Source organism: Nesoenas mayeri, assembly GCF_963082525.1.
Source record: "Nesoenas mayeri genome assembly, chromosome: 5".
Taxonomy (NCBI): Eukaryota; Metazoa; Chordata; class Aves; order Columbiformes; family Columbidae; genus Nesoenas; species Nesoenas mayeri.
Window position 1 is genome coordinate 18,902,429 of NC_137548.1, and position 19,890 is coordinate 18,922,318.

General features: G+C 48.6%; 1 protein-coding gene across 5 annotated transcripts in view; it reads left to right on the forward strand.

Annotated features, from left to right (window-relative positions):
• Positions 1-19,890, forward strand: part of FOXN3 (forkhead box N3) — a 213,576-nt gene that overhangs the window by 56,525 nt on the left and 137,161 nt on the right. Inside the window, exon 1 of one of the 5 annotated variants that reach the window (XM_080344693.1) lies at positions 18,575-18,836. The exons of the other annotated variants lie outside the window; for them this stretch is intronic. The gene's annotated coding sequence lies outside the window, so the exon portion shown is untranslated. Of the gene's footprint in view, positions 1-18,574; positions 18,837-19,890 lie in introns of those variants that run through there. 5 annotated transcript variants of the gene reach the window in all.

Consider the following 19,890-nt stretch of genomic DNA (forward strand, 5'->3'; position numbering starts at 1 on the left):
CCAAAATTGCCTGGCAGTGCTCTGTGTGATGATGTTTATTAGCAGGTATTTTTGGATTTCAGTAGACAACACAGATTTTCCACACACTGCAGTTGCCTCAGGAAGGCAGGGCATAGCACCACGACTTTGGAGCATTTTCAGCCTCATACCATTACGTTTTACACCACTGGATGCTCTCACGCAGGCTAAGAGACAACAGCATGCTTTACAGTGACTGACAGGCAGCAGTGTAACTGAGAAGTGGCCCTCGGTGTTGGCACCGTCTCCCTCACACAGCAATGGCTGTTCATTCTCCACTGAAATTTCCAATCACCTCCGAAAGCAGAAACAATGAGCCATGCACGACGGGGACAAAGGCTTTGCTAACACGGAGGGAGACAGCCAGAAAAGCTGTGTTTTCTTCTCGCGTAGCTGGGTTTGGAAGGATGGCAGAAGTCCAGAGAGGTGTATCAGAGATGGCGTATCAGGAGGTCCCTTGCCCGCAGCGGAGCTCATGGCAGCAGGAGGGTGCCCAGGCACCTTGGCCCGGAGGTGATGCTGGGCGGGTGCTGCTGGGGTGGCTTCTGTGTCTGTGCTCCTACCCCTCTTCTCGTGGCTTCTTCCCTCCCTCTTTTTCCATGACCAGGTCTCTCTAGCCCTTTCCTCTCATGAGCCTCTTCCCTCCGCCTGTCCTCCCCAACAAAGCTCCTCCCTGGCTGTGTTTAAGAAGTTGTTGGCACCAGCCAGACACTGGCAGGCTGTGTCTGCTGGTGCGGGATGCTGCTGTCCTCAGCCCTAATGCAGGCTGTGGGCTTTTTGGGGGGCAGCAATGTCTGATCCCACACTGGCTCAAACGGAGAAGGGCCTCCTCATCCCCTTAGCTACTCGTAAATACACTGATTTGCAACAACTCATGATTTTCCTGGTGGAAGAGGTAGGAGGAGTAGATCTAAACATTCCTCAGGTCACTCACACCTATTTGCCATCTTGTATGTGTAGGTGAGGTGGGGGATTTCAACACTGACAACTCAGAATGGGAAGCTTTATTTATAATATTGCTCATTGTCTTCCTTGCTAAATTTGGGGTTTTATTTCAAAGTCAAGTATGACCTGAAATTCATCATTTGTCCTAATCTTTGCACCTCATAATTCCTTTACTAAGTGGGGCTTGAGTCCCTGTCCCAGCAGAGGTTTTGGAGCAGGAGGCTGCGGAGCAGTCTCCCCCAGCAAGGGCTTTCTTAATTTTGTAGGGTCTACTGCACTCTGTTTACTAGTTTCTTCTGAAGTGTTATAATGAATAATTGAAGCTAAACTGTGCTTGTTAAATAAATGAGAAATGCACATGTTCAGATGCATTATCTATGCTTTAATTGCACTCATTTGTGGAAACCCTCCTCCTGTAAGGAGCCAGGAGCCTTCTGCCTGAACGGAGGGCTGAGGGAGCTGCAGGATTTGGGCTGAAGTACTGGGCCCTCACTTGTTTGCCCAAGAATTTTTAAAACACTTTTTTAGCGTAGTGGTGAACATCATCCATTGCAGTGAGGCGATGCTCCTGGAGGCAGGTGCTGTCCTTTCACTCTGGGCTTAAAAATGTGAAGAGTCTATTTCATGGGGTGAAACTTTTACAGAGGGGGTTTTTAACATCCAGACCGCTATTCCGCGTCCTTGTGTGCTTAGACAACTTCCACATGCCAATGCACGTGCTGCATATGATCGGGGCAGGTCCCGCTTAGCTGCCGTGGTGTGGCCGTGGGCACACGGGACCCCCCAGGGCTCTCTGGTCAGCATGCCATGGCATCCCTTTTAGAAAGCGATCCAACTTCATCTTAAAACTGGTTTTAAAACTAATTGCTGCGTGGAGTCTCACAGCCATCCTGATTAGCGATTTAAAACTTCTGGACTCAGTAACTCTATCTTCATTAGGAAGATCTGTTTTTATAATAATTGTCTCTAAAGAGGGCCTGGGGGATTATTGAGAGATGGCGTTCATTATCAGTAACAATACCATGAAGAAATTTCCTAGACAAATGCTGATGTCCTGGCTGATGTTAATTTTTTTCCACAAGGAAAAAGAATTTTATTTAAAAGGCATAATTATCTTAATAATGATCTTGAAAGCTAAACTGGATTTTAAGGCTTAGTCTGTGATTTAAAGCTCGGTCAGTGATTTCTAGGTTGTTGACACCTACGGAGCTCAGCAGCTGGGAAAGGCTAAGGCTGGTGGTTTGGGAAAAACAAACCAACCAGCAAACAAAAACCAACAGAAAGAAGAGTGAGGAGGAAGAGAAGCAGTAGTGTCATTGGGAAGGAAAGGCTTTGGTAGGATCTGGCATTTAAGAAGCAGGCTAATCTGGAGAGAAGTGAACTCAGGCAGCAGAAACCAACTTTGGAGCTTGAGGGCTGAGTGCTTTGTGGATGAGGAATAACGTGCATTGTGGCAGATGAGGAACAAAGTTTTTTTGTTTTTGGGTTTGGGTTTTGTTGTTGTTGTTGTTTTGGTTTTGTTTTTTTAGTGAGGAGGGCTACAAGAGAGGCTGGTAGCCAGAAGATCTGCTAGAAGACCGTGTGATGGCTTAGTAACTAGCAAGAGGACTTGATGGTGGCAGGAGTGAGGCTGCCCTGGCTTAGGTCAGAGCAAGATGATGAGCAGAAGGAACCGGTGGTTGCTGAACTTCTGGAGGTTTTCTAACTTTACAGAGGCCAGATTTGGGGCCAATCAAAAGCAAGAGCAATACACTGATAAAGGCAGCTCTAAGATCAGAGTCAGATGTCCATCTCTACCATCAGCAAAGGAACACAGGTGTCCCTAGGTACTTCTCACAGCATCTAAAATGGTTTTTACCAAAATACTTTTGTCTTTATAAAGAATGTGGTTATAGAGCAAGAAGGAATGCATAGATTTGCCTTTTTTTTTTCTGTACTTCAGCTTTGCCTTCTTGATGTTTATTTTGGTTATTGTGGCTTCTGAGGCTTTTTTAATTAGTGTTTATTTCTTAAACAGCGTTCCTGTGAATGGTCCAGAATCTCATGTCCAAGGGTGCAGAAAATAATATTTTAGTGAAAAGGAGTGGGAAAGTGAATTTTCTCTGAGGAGATAAGTTTTTGAATGATTGTTTGTATCTGCATCTAGAAGAAAGGAAATTAATATTTCTTATGGCAGCTGAGAGATGGTCGTGAGGAAAAGGAAGCCATTATTAATTAATCATCAATTATTATTTTAATATTTATGTAGCACTGTGTGACTGGTGCCCCACAGGGAAAGAGGATCATCTCTCTGCTTGAGGAGCCTACATTCTAAATTTAACCATAGTGAAGGCTGCTCGTGGCAGATGATGTGTTTTCATCATTACTGCTCTGCCTCAGCTTTCAATTGAATCCCGTTTTAATTCCTCATCCCCAACAGAGGGGAGCCTGTACTAAGCAGGAATGGCGAGATCAGAGGCTAAAAGAGCACAATCAATGCAGTAAACAGAGAGGCAGGATTAGAGGTCTGATCTCAGAGCTATATCTTGCAATCCTTACCCAGAATTGCAGTAATGCAAATAAAACCTTTCCAAGAATAAAGAGTGCAGGATTTGGTTCCAGTTTGGAAAGACCTGCCCTTCCTGGGCCATCAGATTGGCGTCCAAGTAAAGTTGTTTTGTTTTGGGTTTTTTTTTGTTTGTTTTTTGGTTGGTTGGGTTTTTTATATTGATGTACTTAATGGTGAGGCCTGGCCTACATGGGACTGGCAGCAGGAGTGCTGGGGTGTTTCTCCTAAGGATGTTTGCCCTCACCTTACCTCTTGCTGAAGTCCCATTCCTGTTTCTGTGCTTTGCAGGTCCCGCTTCTTGGTGCTGTTCCTGTAGCAATTTTTCTAGATGCTGTTCCTGTACCTGATACTGTGCTCAGTTGGCAGCAGTCAGTAGCATAATGAACTCTCATAGATGTATTCTCATAAAACCCATATATGTGGTTCCTAGTAATTAGCTGATACATCACAAGGGTTGTATTGTAAGGAGGTGGTTCTACGAAGTGTCAAACTGAACTCTTTGATTCAAAGAATACGTATACGTGGCAGCCCACTTGAAATGGAGTGTATTTGAAAGGGCAACTGAAAATATGTAATACCGAGAGAAACCAACGTTTATGTAAAGTACCTATCGTTGTCAAAGAGTGGTGTAGTGGCTAGAACAGAAAATGGGAGTCAAACAGTCTAGGGTCTATTTTTTGCTCCAGCATATCTGTACTGAAGTCAAATTAATTGGAACTAAATACAGAAATCTCTCTTTATATAGGATTTTTGATCCACTTTCAGAATTCTGTAACAAGGGTGTGCTATTTTGTTGTTATAGAGGATGATCTAAAAGCATGGAAGGAAGTGGTTATATTTTGTATTAATGTATGCGAGATTTTTCCATAAGGATCTGAGTTAGCATCAGACGTATGACTTATGTGCGGGGAGGGATGAATCTGTGGAAATCTACAGCTATTGCCAGATGACAGCCTTGATGAGAAATCTGTTGGCTTCACTGAAATTTTGCACAGGTATTTTCCCCTGTCAGGTGACCTATTTAAATAGAAGAAATACTATAAAACAGTCTTACAGAAGTTTCTGGGCAGAGAATCCCTCTTCTGCAGCGTAGAAACCCAGGACGAAAGGACAAGTTTTCATTTACCAGTACATTTTTTCTTTATTTAAATAAAAATTGATATTTTGAATGTGACCTTAGCTTGTTAAAAAGGATTATTAAAAAAAAAAATACAACACAAAACGACAAACCACAGCACTCTGTTGTCTGCAGGGCCATGCCTGTGTAGTGCTGTGTTAAGGTATCCCGGTGCTGTCTGAGGACTCCAGTGGACTCCACAGGAGCGCTCTCAAAGAATTTCAGCCACCTGGACCATGAGTTTGTGTGACAGCCTGGGGACGTCTCTTACAGGATCTGCGCTGGTTTGGCTGTCCCTACACCGTGCAGTGCAGGGCGCAGCAGGTACATCCTTGGAGGCTGCTGCGTGAGAGGATGTTGTGATTCCCCTTTGCTTCAGCTAGCTTCCAAATCTAGATGACTGCACATACGTCCTCCCAAGAGTGAAGGCTTGCTAATAGTTAGAGAAGAGACACTCTAAGCACAGAGGAAATGGACTCTGCGGAGACGTGCTTTGGCAGTTGGTTTCATCCTCTGGACTGGCTCGGGCCTGGCTGGGCACGTCCCTTTCAGGGATCAGCACCTCCTAGGAGTGGGACCTAGGCTAATACTTGCAATGCACGGTCCTGAAACAATTCACAGAAGAAGCTGTGTAACAGGCTGTGTTAACTGTCTTGCCCATCTGAATTAGAAATTAAAAGCAGTTATCAAAAGGCAGGGAGACACCGGTTTGGTTCTCTGTGTTGCTGTCTCCCACTGAGCGCAAAGCAGGACGGGCACAGGACTAACAGCAACCACAGCCAGCTTGGCCATGCTGGTTTGTGTAATGGCCAAGGGCCAGATCCACTCAGGATCACACTCATTTCTGTGCAGGACGTTGCCCCTAGGAAAGACAATCACCTTGTGAGATGAATATCCCACTGCAACTGCCCTTCCCTCTCACCGCGTGTCAGTGGGGAGATAGGCAAACCTTTAGGCAGGCTTTAACATGATATTTTAGAAAGCAGCAGAAGGCTTTAGCAATACTAACTTCACTGAAAGTCAATTAAAAGTCAGTGAGGTTTGGGCTCTTAAATCTTCTCAAGCACTTTTCTTACAAGTTACCATCAGTACTTGAAGATCTGATCTGTTGACTTTGCCTCCATTGCACCATCAATCTGAGGATCTCTAATCAAAGCTGTAAATATCTATAAATCTGTAATACCTTATGAATTCTCTATATTGACTTGAGTTTTGGGATGTTTACTGTATGAGTATATTGATTTAGGTTAATAGGAAAAATAACCCAGTCAGTAATAAAAGCTGACGATAAATCACTTCTCCAGGGGCACGGTTTGGGTGGGTGACAGTGCGAGATCGGAAGGATCCTGCAGGCAAGGGCCAGCAGGCCGGGGCGAGCAGCTTGTGTGGCCAGTCCTTCGCTCACCAGGGCCAGGGAAAGCCCAAGGGAGACTTGCCCAGGGGTGAGCACAGTCTCCTAGGGAGCTTGTGAATGACTCAGCTGTAGCCATGTTGCTGTTAAGTCACACAAGGTACATGTGCCTGTTCATCTTTGGCTGGCTGTTAAGTAACAACTTGGCTTTATGGGGACTGTTGTTATTGCTGTCACAAGCCTCTAACAGAAGTCCAGGGGAGTCCTTGCAGTTTGTTAAACAGGGTTCATGCTCAGGGCGCTGCTTCTTTCTCAGAGCCGCAGGAGCAGCTGCAGGATTGTGCCCTGGGAAGGAGGGAAGTGTGATGCCTCACACCCGAGGAAGGTGCAATCAGAACAGCAGGGGTATCGCTACCTGCAGCACGCTTCACCTGCGTCCCATGCTCATGGAGGAAAACATCGCTAGGTTATCCCATCCAGCAGCTAGGATGGATCTGCACCATTTTGCCTGAAGCCATTCTGTAGGCTGCAGGGAAAGATATTAGTGATCTGCAGGAAAAGCCAGACTGCCTGACGTGGATGTAACATTAGGGTTACCCACAAGACCAGGAGCAGTAGCATTTGTAACCAGAGTATGTTTTTTCTGGTCAGGCTTCTTGGGATGTTAACTCACATTGTTCTAACTCGGTCTCTTGTCCTTGTGGTTTATAAAGCAGAAGAGCTTTCCTGCCCTGTTAATTTCCTGAAGCGCAGTGTATCGCTTTCTTGTTTCAAATAAAGCTCCTGCTCTATTTTTGAATAACATAATGAGTGAAGAATGACTTTATCCATCCTGGTGGCAGGACAGCGAGCTGTTACGCTGCCAGCTGGAGGACCTGGATCAGAAACAAATTTGGGTTCCCAGGCTCTGTGCCAGAAGAGCTGAGACATATTTTCGAGGTGATGTACTTGGACTCTAGGGGGAGATTGTTGACTGAACTGCGCTGCTTTCAAAACCATCCAGCAGCTGAGCCACCAAACACTGCTCAAAACAGACAGGTCTTCTGCCCCACACTGTGTGGCAGTGAGGAAACTCTCCCAGGAGCTACAAGTGCAGGGTACTTGCAGGGGAAATTAAGTTTCTGCATGCATGTTCACCTTATTATTTCATCTATCCAAGCACAAGGAGGTCATGCATAATGATGAGTGCAGGTTGCTCTTTTCACATGGTACCAGAGCTGAAAGTGGGTTACAAGATGATGCAAGGCCAGCACTTTCCATATCCCCACCTCAGACATGACCAAGCCCCACACCACCTTTTGAAAGTACTCTCTCTGTTCTTTCCCCACAGCCCTTCCCACCACGCTCCACGGTCCTTCCTTGTCCCGCAGGCCATTTCCACCTTGGCCGTGCTCCTGCTGCCGGAGGCAGGTGCCAGGTGTGAGCTGGAGGCTGTCACTTGCACTGGAGCACCCTGGAGAAGTTTGGTAGCTCTGAAGATGCAGCTTTTCTAACTGGCTGAACCTGCATGGCGCTTGATCCATTACAGCTCATGTCTGTGTGAGGCAGCATCTTCCAGCTGCTGTACTCTCCGTGGATAAAGATATCGTCTGCTGGAATGATCTGCTTCCACATTTTCTGTGGACATATGAAGTGCTTGGAAAAGCTCCAGGTAGTTAAAGTGAGACTCTAAAGGGAAAACTACAGTGAGACTACAAGGGAAAGCATGTTTTGGGGACCATTTTCTTGAAAAAGAACACCCTTTTCTCCTATCTGGGTAGGCACAATATTGATAATTATGACTGTATGATTAGATGGTCATCAATAGGTATGTTTACTTATTATGTTTTATTGCTTCTGGATACCTGTAGTTAGTTCAAAGAATGAAATACAGAATTAAGTGTAGTAGTAGCACTGTCTGAGCAGTAGAAGTGCACTATAAAATCAAGAGAAGTTTACATAGACATGAGTCACATGTCTTAGATATACAATGATTATCACAATACAAGAAATAGGGGTTTCAAGTAAAACTATCAGGTGGCAGATTTAAAACAAAGGAAGAACTTTTTTTCATACCATCAGTAGTTAAAACGTGGAACTCCTTGCTATGGGGTGTTGTTGATGCTGAAGCTTACATGAACTTCTTCCGGACAACTTGATAGAAGAAAAAAATATCTTTGGGTTTATAGCATACCACAGCACCTGATTGCGTCTTTAGCTGCACCTGTTAAGCAGCAGGCCTCTGGATGTACAGGAAAACACTGCAGAGCATCACCGTGCATTTGCCCTGCGCTTCCTTAGGATGTGGCTGGAACCAGGACGTGGGCGAGAGGAACTTTGGTCTGACCAGCTTCTTCAGCTCTTACAGGAAAGGTTAAATGGAGTTGTGTGACAGGGCCATAAAGGGAGAAATGAAGGTAGAGGGTTGGGTGCTGATTTAGTTAGGACTGGAGTAAATCCAAGGGTGCAATCACATAGTGCACAAGAGCCAGAGTGCACTGGGGTCCCTGAGAGCAGCTTCAGCCCAGCTCCCTAAGGACTCTGCAGGCACCAGGATTGCACTTCCCACTCAATGAAGCAAGCACAGGCATAAATTTCCATCTGGCCACTTTCAAGGCCTTATTCCATTTGCCTGACCTATGAAAGAAGATCAAGTAGAACCTGTTAACTTCAGAAGGGACCCCCTCTGGGTACTTGACAACTAAAATCCCAGTCTTGAAGAGACTTGAGCACGTACTTGCCATGGCGTGCATGCACACACGCCTCCCTGCACACACCTGCCCGCTCCCTCACAGAGACCAGCTGCTTGACAGGGGCCATTCTGCAAGTCTGGGGGGGTTTGTAGATGCTGAGTCAGAGTATCTACGTGCCTAAGGAGATCCATCCAAAAAATCCAGTAAAAGTACTCAGTCCTTCTCCAAATCCACTAGTGTGCACCTAAGTGGCCAAATTTGCCTTATTGTCTGCTTGTTTCCCCACTGTCTCTTGGACTCGACTGATAAGCATTTTGGTGCAGAGGCAGTTGCTCTTCCTTTGCTTGCACAGGACTGTGCACCACAGGATCTCGGTCCATGGCTAGGGAGCACATGGCAGGGTTGCTTTCCCGGAGGAACTCGTGTGCTAGGGACCCCTCCCCATGCTAGATTTGTTGGCGGTCTCCGGACAGTGTGTCTTCAGGCCCAGCTGCGGTCCCGCACTTCACATGTCGGTGCAGCACATCCCTGGCTCCTTAAATCTGATGGGTGAGTATGAGACTCCCAGAGTCAGCCATGCTGTGTACAAGGAGTGTGTCAGACCAGCACCGTGCACAAGAACAAGTGATGAGTTACTGATGGCAGTGGTTGTTCGAGCTCATTTGTTTTTCCTTCTCCACTGTTACAATAGTTGTGAGGACAGAAATAAGTAAAAGGGTGAGACATATTATTCTCTGGATTTACCTGGCTAGGACTTTCTCAGTTTGTGAAGTTGCACTCTCCCACTGACTACCTTGTAGCTCCTGGAGCGTATAAATGTTAGCTGTCTTTGGATTGGGACCTGCGTGTGGTAGTAGATGGATAGAAAAGCCACAGCTTTTTGTTTGAGTTGAAAATATGAGGCTTTTGCTTTGCAAACATCTGAATTTGCTGTTTTCTTGTAAGACATATCTATACTTTGTTGCACCGATATGAGCAAAGCACAGAGGAGCCCAGCTTTCCTGACAGATGGGCGCACGCTGGCGTCTTGAGAGCCATGAGATGATGTGGTTTGGAGAGCCGACGAGGAGGAGTTGCAAAAGCAGTTTTGCAGTAGAGGTAACAGCTGCAGATGGCGTTGGATCGGGCTGAGTTTGCCCTGGTTCCCAACACGATCCAGCTGCCTGCACCTCAGGGACACGGGCTGGCCCCGGCACGGTGGTGAGCGTGGCCCGGCTGGCTGGTGTGGGATGTGTGCCATACCCACGGCAGGGGGATCTCACCAGCATTTGCTGAGGCCAATCTCTCAGGACTACACAGGTGACCTCTTAAGTCAAAGACACCCATGACACCCTCAACAAGAGCAGTGGCATTGACCAGTCAAGAGATTTGTTGGCAGCCGTAGCCAAGTGTTGTGGCTTTGTTGCACGCAGTTAAAAGCTGTACCGGCAGTTTGTTTGCTCATCCTCCCCCAGATTTAGCATTCCTCTGATTTTGCAGCCAGCTCTGGGTTGTTTTTATTTGGACCAAATCACGCCTTGGGGCAAAACTGACATCACTGCTGGGCCTGGTTGGGGAAAGGAGGAGCAGGGAGTGGGGAGCCGCAGGAAGCGCCTCTGTTTCCCACCACTGAACTGGGAGGTGAACTCCGCTCGCCAGACAGGTTAGTGGGGTCCAGCATGTGCGAGGTTTCAGAGCAGCCCTTTGCCAACACCCTTCAGCTACAAGAGGCTCAGGAATCTCGTCAGGTGGAGAGCTTCTGATAAGTTACGACTTGCATGCTATGTAGGGTAGGCTGCTCTGCTGACGTCTTGGTGTTTGTCGGGGGGTATTTTTTTTTTTTCCTTTAATCTTCATTTTAAAGAGCAGTACTAGCAGAGCAACAGGGTTTCAGCGCGTCTCTGGTAAATTCAGAAATGCGGATGTAAATACATGAAAACTAATCACATGGTTGTCAGTAGGTGGTAAAGTCCCTTCAGGTAGTGCAGAAGTTCTTACTCTGCTTAGTTACAATGTTTTGAGCTTGGAAGAAATTGAATGATTAGTGAAAATTGCAGTGCTTATTTCATTTGCAAACTTCCTTTGCTCACCCCTTTTTTCTCTTGTGTTTAGATATCACTGTGATGTCACCTTATGTTTCCCACACTTCACCTTGATACCTTACACAGTGGCTGGACTTTAGCTATGCAATTCCTGGCCTCCCCTTTATCTAGTTGTTTCCGACCTTTGGACTTGGGTTGTGCAAGCAGGAGTAACGTTTTTCCACTGAAGATCAGACACATGTCATATAAGACAGTGTCCTTAATGCCACTTTGTAGTTGCTTGTCCAACATGCCACAAGTTACTAAACTTGTAAATATTGTGAGCAATTTATCTTGCAAAGAGAAATCCCGTTTGAAGAGAGCCGGTGCCTGTTCCTGCCACCCCAGAGCAAATGCCATTGCTCACACCACCAACGCTGAGCTGTAACCTGGCTCCTGTTTCATGGTAAATAGGATAACAAAAGTATTCCTAAAAAATGAGATGTTTCTAGACATAACAGAAGCTTGTTCGTTCCAGCACCTACAAAAACCTGTGTTTTTTAAAGTCCTCTGTTTTCATTTTGGCACAAATCATAGATGTTCATAGAAGTATCTATAAGCACAGGCTCTGGAAATTGGCTGCCTCTCATTAAACATGCATGTGCTATTGTCGTCTTACTTCTTTAGACCTGGCCTTCATTTTGAGGTCAGACTTTAATTTCTGAAGAGTATAATTTAAAACTATTTATAGCGCTTCGTGATTACCTGCAACTACTAATGAAAAGACTTGGCAACAGAGAAATAAATACGTAGCAGCTGCAGCTGCTTTAGCTTTACTAGAAGTAGTAAAAAAAGAAGGCCTAAACACCCGAGTGAGTTTAACAAGGGGACAGAAGAAAGTGAAGTGTCTGTTTGATTGCAAAAAGTTTTATGGGCAGAAGCCGACAACACAGGAGGCTCCCGATCCCTGTATTTAAAGTTTATTTCACTGTTTGTCTTGAGTGGGGTCAGTGTTGTAGTGAATAATTTATAGGCAGCATGAATGAGCTCATTAGTCACCTTTTCAGAGCTTAAATGAGTTTTGCGGTTGTCATTACATGGGCTTTCTGTTGAACGGCACAGCAGAAGGGCGGCTGGCTGCCTTGTGGCAGGACAGCCCATCTCCTTCCAGCCTCCACTGGCATTTGTCTTCTGCTGACACCCCTGCTCTGCTGCCCAGTGCTGGTCCGCTAACCTGCAGAGCTTTCACCAGTCATGGTTTGGTTGGATTTTTGGCTATATGTGACGTTTGGTTTGATGTTGTCTTGTTTTCACATTGTATTTATTTTTTCCATTATGGGAAAAATATATGATTATGTGACAAGTGATGTAAAATAAGTAAAACCCTCTACCAGTGTACAAACAATGGAAGTGACTTTTCTCCTCAAACGTGCTTCAAAATTTTGTTATAGCCATAGTATTTTTTTGGCCTTGAAATGCTTATGGAAGTGCTAAACTGTGCTGGAACTAGCTGAGCCGTAGAAGGAGGCATAAATATCAATGTTTACAGGACTGCAGATTTAAAGAAAAAAAAATTCCCAAGATTATTCCGTAGTGTTTTGGCTGCTGAGGCCGTTCCATCCCTGTGAGAGACCTGTGGAATTAGAAATCTGCCTGCAAAAAATCTGTGAGGTGCACTATTTGATTTTCCAGCCATACCTCCCCGATGACCGCAGCTGGCAACTGAAGTTACCTGTCGCCAAAAAATTGGGAGCAGTAACAAGAGACCCGGCATAGATTAATGCCCCAGTGGATAAGTCAGCCCATAATCATAACGAAATTTTGTCACCATGAAGAAACCTAAAGCTGCTCACAGGGAAACCTGCTCTCCGCGGTGGCTGCTCTCAGGTTCAGCCATGGAGCCCAACTCACCCCTGGCTCTGGAGGGGAGCACAGGACGGCGCAGAAACTTTCTGTGGGTGCTACTCACTCCTTTCAGTCCTCCCACTGCAATTTTTCATTGCTTTCCATTCCTTGCTCCCTGAGGTGTTTGGTAGGCTGGTATGTAGTACTAAAAACACACCAAGGATGGAAGTTTGCTTAATAATTTTATGACATTTTGCGTTTTTTTTTCCCTGCATCCTCTCAGCATCCCTTCGCACACACAACCGTAGATCTGCCTTGCTTGTGCTCCATCTCTGCATCACCTCACGCAGGCTCTCGTAGCTGTCTGTGCGTTGCTGCAGTCTGGGAATCTGGACCCACATCTCACAGGATTTCCTCCAGGAACAGCGTTCCAAGAAATGTACAGGAAGAGCAGCACTGAGTGCTGCGTAAAGCACCCTGGAATATCCTGTGCTACAAAGAGCTGGAAATCAAGCTGTGCCTCAGTATAATCGTGGTGAGGAAATCCACCCGGTGCAAGCAAGCAGTCAGAGGAGAATAGTCACCTAATAGCTTACAGCTCCAGTGATAGCAAATTGTGTTTGGAGTCAGGTCCTGAGATCCTCAGTTGATGAGATGAGAACACAAACTTCACTACCTGTGAGGCCCTGTTGCAACTTAATTTTGCATGCATTGATACAGAAATAAAGGACAAAATCCTAAAGCCTTCAGTGAAATGAACAGTTTGTATTCAGGGAAGCTGAGGCAGGACTTGAGATGTTGTCCAGGAAGAATTTTGTCTTAGTTTTAGAAATTCAATTTGGCAACAGTGTTTGGGAACTTTTGAAAATAACTTGGTTGTCCGTTATAGTTTTATCCCAAACTTCTGACCTTTACTTCTATACAGTGTTGGCTGCTGCTTTTCCCCCACCTTGCTTTTAAGAACAAAAATTCAGTTGATTTCTGGTTCTGCTGATTACTTTTAAGTTTGACCTCAGCTGCCAAATAGTGAATACTAATGTTGAGATAACTCCAGGCCAAGTTTTGTGGCATTAGACCTGTATAACAGATAACAGACTCTGGGTACCAAACCCAGTTCTTTCTTTTTTCAGCCTCTTCGAACACCGCAGCAGGACCAGAAATACTGGCTTGTATTGCAATTAATATACCAGCTGTGTTAGGTTAGGTGGGATTTCAGACCAATATAACCATTATAGCAGAAGAATCCACTAATGGTATGTTTATCCCAGCAACATTTTGCTTCCCACTGGCTGGGCTACTAAAATAAGGTGCACTGGCAGAAGCTTCCATTTAGCAGTGCATGCTAGGGTTGTGCTTGGGATGCTAGTATGTTGGCATAATTACTCTGAGAAAGCATGTCTCATATAGACCTGTTTTAACAAATGTATGTAGGACAATCTAGCACGCACGATACTCTCCCGCCACCACGCTCATGTACAGAAACACACTTGCTGGTAGCTTGTCAGCTGTATATAATATTAGTGCTAAGGATACTAATTTTCTTAGAAGCTGCAACTCTTACTACAATAACACCATAAATGTGCATGCATTATTTTATAAAGGAACTATTTCATTAACTCAGGATTTTATTGTAAGAAATTAATTATATTTTAGCCTGTGAAACAGAAATGCTGTAGATACTTTTGTTTGCTTATACTTCTGACAAAACTTCATATCGGTACTCATTTTCTCACCCATTCAGGTCTGTTTCTGTTGGGTTTCACTAGCTGGGCCAAATGGGAACTTGAAGAATGGTTAAATGAAAGGCTGGGAAAATGCTTTGTAAATCTGATTCCATGGTCTCAAGTGAATAAGCAAAAGATAGATCTCCTATCAGTCAGCTGGAGTAAGCTGGGCCTTTATTGCGTGTGCGGCTTGTATCTGTAGTTAGTGCTTGGGGTGGGAGAAGAAAGGGGAGCGCATCCTTGTAGGAGACGCGGCGCAGGAGGACAGGGAACGGCTGCCCCGGGGCAGCTGCGAGGTGAGAGCTGCTCGTTTGCGCTGGCGGGAGGCACCGCTGGTCAGCCAGCCTGGGGTGGCACCTCTGTACAAGGCAGAGACTTGGCTTGTTCGAGTGGGAATTCAGATATGGCTGTTTTGCTGCCCCAGAAGTGGGCAAAGTACAAACAACAAAACCAGGCTGGTCTGCTGTGGTTAAAAATAAAGAAGTGGTGATACGGCAGGTACTATATGAGGGACTGGAGGATGCTGGGAACAGGAGTTGTGAAAGAGGAAAAGAGCAAACACATATTGTATTCATGATTGAGTTTTCAATGGCGCCTGAAGGCAATCAACATGCTTCTGCTCTGCACAAGATTAAATCCATTGCCTCAGAGAAGACTTAAGTTTAGAAATGGCAAGACTGATGACGGATGCCAGTCATTCTGCATGGGGGAAGAGTGGGCCAGTGTATGGTGTCAGAGCCTGAGAGGTGTCCCCCCATGAGGGGCCGGTCACTGATCACAAGGGGCAGCAGCCCTGTCCACTTCAGTCTGTGAAATAAATCCTAATGAGCAAGTTTAGTCGGCAAACTTGCAGCAGACTTCAGGGAGGAAATTTGACTCTAATGTAGAGAGAATAAACATTGACGAGGATGACAGTCAATGAGGACATTATAATTGGAGATCAGGTTAGGAATGGGGGCTTAAAGGTGAGGATAAGAAGTGTAGGTCTGCTGAATGGTGGGACTGGTGAAGTCAGAGGGCAGAAAGTAGAAATATTTAGCGAGGTCATGTGGCATGGTCACAATACTAGCGAAGGAAAATGCCCCCAACAGAGATGGAGATGAAGATGGAGATGGAGGGGGGAAGATGAGCTTTGCAGGGTTGATAAAAGAGCCCGTGACCCTTGCTGTGCTTGTGTGCTCAATGGCTTGTGGGAGGTTATCAGGGATTCCAATCTAGAGGAGGATAAGAGATAAAGGAGTATAGGGCGATGGCTGGAAATCCTCATTAAATAAGATACTGCAACATCTGCAGTTGGTATTCTGAAATCTGAGGGGAAAGATTAGACTGTTGTATATTAGCCCACAAGGCTAAAGCGCAGCTCTGCACTGTTGGTACTTCTAATCAGCCTTCAGTGTGGCAAATACTTTGGTCTTCATGTACGAACTGTTTTCTTCTGTCAGTGTTGCAAATCTTTTGCTAAATGTTTTAGTACTATTCCTATCTTGGAAATGGGGAAATCAACACCCTAATAAATTTGGTGGCTTGCCTAAGATCACCATGAGTTAGTTCATGTCCATATGTCAGATGTTCTGATGCTGCTGTAGTCTCTAAGCCAGCAGTTAATGATCTTCCAGTGGTGCTGTGCTCCTTTCTTAAACTAGTCGTATTGAGTGTTCCAGCACATGGTCAGAAGCAGGGGGACAGTCTCCCCAAGAGGCAAGGAATGAGTGTTTACCTCACTGCTGGTGTTTTATCCCTCTGCAAGCCAACAGCTCCAGTTGCTGCTGAGCTCAGGGGTGAGTGCCAGGACAGGCTGCCCCACACCGCTGCCCCTCGGGGGTTGCCTGGGCGGGGAGCCCCGGGCCAGCCCTCCAGCCCGGGGTGCAGTCTGTCCCTCTGCTCCCCTCAGCTTCCGCATCGCCGGCTGCTGGCCCCTGCGCTCAACCATGCTGGATTTTCTGTCTGCACAGCAAATGCGTCTCAGTGGTCGTCCACCGTAATCCACGGTGTGCGCTCTGGGAAATTCTTACTCACCACGGAAAAGGTATAAAACTCTGGAACTGATCTTATTCCAGCAGTATTGGTGGAGAATTTTGCCACTAGTCATGAACAGAACTGAGCTGTGTACCTGAACAGGGTGTGTATGTAATGTATTCACGGTGTAATATTCTTTGCACACTACCCTGCATCTCACCAGGCTTCCCCCTGCTCACTTCAGAAATACTTCTCATTAGCTGAATTCTTCTTGGTAGCCTGTTCTAAGACACTTGACTTTAACAAGTGATGATAAATGCAATAAATCTCCTTGCTTGCCAGTAAAGAGACATGTTGATTCACTCAGAAAAACGTCTGAAAGATTTGGAGTAAATTCAGGTGGGTGGAGTTATGACTTGGTAATTTAGTTTGTGTTTGAAACCAAACGGCCATGAGATAAGAACTGTGTAAACTAATGGTCTGCTGACTCTTGGAGTGTTAGGGCTGGTGGAGTCACAGGGCAGGGTTACTAGTGGGTGACAATGATACTCTGCTGCCTGAGAGGTACTCTTCCCATTCTCCAATCCAGCTGCTGGCATGTCTTCTTGAAAATATGCAAGAATGCGAAACAGAAGTTCACTGGGCAGGGGAGGGAAAGCTATCAGCAAAAGAAGGTCTTAGCGAGTTATGACAGGAATTTCTAGTTCAAGAGAATCAACAAAACGTTTTTCATCCCTGCACTTTGCGAGTGAGTTAGTTGCCACTCTTGTTTGAAGATGTGAATTTCACAAGTGTCAGACATTAAAAGAGGGAACCCGTGCCTTGGGAAATGACTATGTGCAGACACAGACATGCAGGAGGATATGGTGGTGATCCCGGTTAGGCGGGATAATAATGACTGTGTGGGTCACCACAGAATTCTTGCAAGGTCTTGAGAGAGCTGTCCTAACTTTTTGGAATAAAATGCCTAAAATGCTTTTCTTCTTGGCTCGAAGATGATTTGTGTGTCCAGGGCTGCATTGGAAAGGATCTAACAATATACCTGTATTTCTAACTTGGATTACATTGTTTACACATTTTCTGCAGCAGACCTTTTCTATACTGAAAGGAAAAATAATTTTGAAGTATTATAAATTTGCAAGCCTTGTTACCCAGAGAGAAAAATCCTTGTTTTTTGTAGATCAGCTATGAAACAATTTTGTGTGCTTGTTTTGTGGGTGGACAGCCATACCTTAATTCTGTACTGTGAATGGCTGAAGCTGCTGGAGAGCAAGCGTGTTATATATGGGAGACCACGTTTAACTAGTGCTGTCTGGACCAGGCAACTTCTTTTTTATTTTAAAATCAAGTTAGTTCCCTACAATAATATACCCGATGGTAAGCTTTTTTTACTCAAGTTAATACTAGTTATTATATCAAGGTGTGGTAGCAGGGGAGAAAATGCACTGTTCTTCCTAATTAAATCAGGCCTTGTTTTAAAGCAAATTTCCTTAGACTAAAGACCAACTGTTTTCTTCCTCAGCAGTTTTTGCAGGTTTCTGCAACACGGTTCTTCACTGCACACCGTGCAGACAAACCCCCAGCCGGGGCCATAGTTTGACGGCACACCGAGCCAGCAGCAAGGACCCCTTGCTCTATGCCCTGCTTGCTGCTGCCCGCAGGTGTGCTCGCCGCTGGCTCCTGCACAGATGAGCAGGACAGGCGTGCTCGGAAGCGGCTGGCGGACTGTGCATAGCGGAGGCTCTGCGCCGGGTGGCGTGTCGGGGGCGGCTCGCCGGTGTCCCCCCCTCGGCAGCATTAACTGCGTGCTGGGGGCTGGGCAGGACGGAGCCTGGTGTTTCGGTGCAGAAAGATGTCTCCCCTGCTCCTCCCGAGGCGGAGGGAGAAGCGGGACCCCGGTGTGTTGATCTTTGGACTTGGGGTACTTGGTGGTGCCTTCAGCGGCGACCGGGCAGTTCGTGGCAGTTTGCCCGGGGTCGGTCTGGCCGGGCCTCCTGTCACCAGCGGCCGTCACGCCGCGGGCAGGGGCAGAGACTCGTACAAGTGGGAGCGCCGGTGAGCACCGGCAGCGCCGCCGGCTCTTTCCGCCCCGGAGCTTCTCGGCGGCGCTTCCCGCCCCGCTGCCCACCCCAGGCAAACGCCGCCGGCCCGGCGCGACCCCGCCGCCCGCCTCGGAGCGCCCCCGCGCCGCCGTGCGGGGGCTGTGGGGCCGGGGCGGGCGCCCCCGCGGGAGGACGCGTCCCGGCAGGCGGTGGCGGCGGCCCGGGGTCCCCGCGGGCGGCCGTGAGCAGCGCCGCCCGCGCCGCCGCCCTCCCCCACCGCCGGCGGCCCTCCCTTCCGCGGCTTCTCCCGTCTCGGCTGGCCCAGCCCACGTTTTCCCTCTCTCCCCTCCCTCCCTGGTCATGTGTCGCCTTTTTTTGTTTGCAGTGGAAACAATTTCTCGCTCTTCGGCTCGCACCGAGGCGGACCGCTGCCCGTCGGGAGCGCGGGGCGGGCGGCGGCCGGGCCCCATGCTGGCGGCGGTGCCCGCTGCGCCGGGACCCCCGCGGCACCCTCGGGGCTCGGGCTGAGGCGGGGGGCGCGCGATGCCCGGCTCCGTCAGATGAAAGTTTGCGCCACAGCCATGAGGGGACCGCGGTGAAACCGCCGCCCCCCGCCAGGTAAGTTCTTGTTGTTGTTGGCGGGGATTGCGCAAGGCGCTGGCGGGCCCGTCTCGGGGGCGGCGCGGTCCTGCCCGGCCAGGCTCGGCCCGGCCCGGCGGCCGCCCGGCGCCACAACTTGGCCAGGAGTTGGTGCGCGGCCGCGGCGTGCGCGCCGCCGTGTCCCCGCCGAGCCCAGCCGGCCGCGCCGCGGGGCCGCTTCCAGCCCGAGGTGGTCCCGCCGGGGGCTTCCGGGAGGCGCTCGAGCAAGGACTTTTGAGTGCGCGCACACACACACGTATGTGCGAGCAGGAGGGTTGAAGACGCGCCGCTCGGTGCGCGGGGCCGCGCGGCGGGGGGCGGGCGCGGGGAGAAGTTGCGTTCCCGGCGCGGCGGGGCCGGTGACATCTGGCCGGCATTGGCGGTATGCGCGCCGCCGGCCGCCCGCGCCCGCCCCGCCGGAGCAGTCCCGGTCTCCTAGCAACGCCATTGATTGGCTGCGGCGCCGGCCAATGGGCGCCCGCCCCCCCCCCCCCCCCGTGCGACAAGTACGGTGGGAGCGCTGCGCGGGGGGGCCTCCCTGGTGCCCCCGCCTGGGTCGCTCCCCCGCCGGGCCGCGGGTGAGGCGGGCGGCAGCGCCCGGGGCGGGCGGCTGTACAGATACCTGGAGGAGCACCCGCAGTTGGCAGCGGATTAAAAATGTTCGCCCAACTGCGGGCTCTCATGTGACCGGCGCTCCTTTGTCTGGCGGCGGGGCGCCGCGGCAGCCGCCACGGGCCTCGGTAACACCCGCGGCCCCTCCGCACACACACCCCGGGCGCAGCCCCGGCCGGGCCCGTCCGCCTACGGGGCAGCCCCGGCCACCCCGCCTCCCCCCCGCCTTCCTCCCGGCCGCGGCGGTTCCGCTGGGAGCCGTTCTCCGGGCGGGCTCCGCCGGGCTCCCGCGGGCGCCGGTGCCGGCCCGAGGGGGCTCCGCGGGCGCACAGTGCCCCGGCAGCCGTGAGGGCCGCTGCGAGGAGCGGGGAAAAAGAAAGTGAAAAAAGGAAAAAAGGAAGAGGGACGGTATGATGTGGCC